This window comes from Manacus vitellinus, unplaced genomic scaffold (assembly GCF_001715985.3).
Source record: "Manacus vitellinus isolate BGI_N305 unplaced genomic scaffold, ASM171598v3 scaffold_65_pilon, whole genome shotgun sequence".
In the NCBI taxonomy this organism is placed as follows: Eukaryota; Metazoa; Chordata; class Aves; order Passeriformes; family Pipridae; genus Manacus; species Manacus vitellinus.
In genome coordinates, this window is record NW_021940724.1 from 1763338 (window position 1) to 1765248 (window position 1911).

Consider the following 1911-nt stretch of genomic DNA (forward strand, 5'->3'; position numbering starts at 1 on the left):
TGGGGGTGTGACAGGGACTGTGGGGGTCTGGAGCCTCCCGTGTCCGTGGGGGTGTGACCAGGACTGTGGGGGTCTGGAAGCTTCCCTGTCCATTAGGTCTGCTGGGGACTACCAGGGTCTGACCCTCTCTTGACGATAGGGGTCTGATGGGGACTGTGGGTTTCTGCAGCCTTCCCTGTTCATGGGGTCTGATGGGGACCATGGGGATCTCGAGCCCTCCGCCCTCTTGTCTGTGGGGAACTGACAGGGACATGGGGGGTCTGCAGCGCTCTTGTTCGTGGGGGCTGATAGGGATCGTGGAGATCTGGAGCCCTCCTGTCCATGGGGACTACAGGGGTCTGCAGCCTTCCCTGTTCTGGGGGTGTGACCAGGAGCATGGGGTTCTGGAGCCGTCCTGTATCCTGGGGGGTGTGACCAGGAACACGGGTGTCTGCAGGCCTCCTGTCCAGGGTGTTTAACAGGGATCTTGAGGATCTGGAGCTTTCCTGACAATGGGGTCTGACGTGGAACACGGGGGTCTGGAGCCCTCCTGCTCAGGGGAGTCTCATGGGGACCATGGGGGTTTGGAGCCTTCCTGTCCATGGGATCTGACCAGGACTGTGGGGTTCTGGAGTCCTCCTGTCTGCAGGGGTCTGGCAGGGGCCATGGGGGTCTGGAGCCCTCTATGTTTATGGGGTCTGAGAGGAACCATGGAGGTCTGGAACTCCCTCTGTCCACAAGAGTCTGATGGGGAGAACATGGGGGTCTGGAGCTCTCCTGTCCAGCGTGTTTGACAGGGATAGTGAGGGTCTGGAGCCCTCCCTGTCCATGGGGTCTGACAGGGGACAGTGGGGGTCTGGAGCCCTCCTGCTCCGGGGAGTCTGACTGGGCCTGGGTCTGGCTACCAGCCCTGAGGGCCTGAAGCCCCTCTGCCCTGGGGAGGTGGCCAGGACCCTCTTGCCATAGCCTTTCTCACTGTGAGCATCCATTCTGCCCCAGCCCCATTAAACCTCCTGAAGGGCCTGTCCCTGGCTCTCGGCTCTGTCATGGCCGAGCCGTGACAGCCTGTCCGTGGCTGGCTCTGGCCTCCGGAGAGGGAGGTGTTTCTCTCCCGAGGAGAGCTGTTTATGCCCAGTGATTTTTTTTTTTTGTTACTTTTTATTTTTTTTTCACCTCCCTCCGTGCTCTCCTGCAACAAGCCACAGCAGCAGCTCCATGTCTGCCCAGCCTGGCAGTGCTCCGGCACGACTCTTTATGTAGGTGAAGCAGGGAACGCTGTGAGGATCGTATTGAGCTATCAGTCTCCTGAGCCTGGAGCTTTGAGCCTATTTATGGGTAGGTTGAGCAGTCTTCAGCCTGAAGGACTCGTGCCACGTCCGAATCCGTGGCAAAACGGGGTGTTTTAAAATGGTGCTGTTTTGTTTTCCGTGGCTGTTCCTAGAAGAAATTGGGTTTTACGGAACGCTCCGGAGGACTGGTTGTTAGTAGGTTATGTGGAGAAAGGCAAGTCAGCTTGGAGTTAAGGAACGTGATGCCATTTTAATGCAACTTCTCGGGTGGCAGAGCAAACAGTAAGAGGATACTTGGTTCTAGATCAGCAACTTTCAGCCTGCAGGCAGTGGGACAACTCACCTAGGGTCTGTGGGAAGCCACGGAGGAAAGGACATCTGTTTTCTGTAGGCTTGCATTCGTTGTACAGATTTCTGCACTGCTAAAGATTTTGTGGCCGACCAGCTGAAAAAAAAATATGGAAGTTGGCTTTTCTAGATCACTAAGATGTTTTGGTTTAGAGTAAGTGGAGGAGGAGTGGAAAAAAACCTGTGTGTTTGGTTGTGTGTGTTTCTACTGTGCTGCTTCAAAATGCAAAAAATTCAGTGTATTTTTAAGAATTACATAACCACTAATAATGTGGTGACTCTCAAGTAGCCCTCA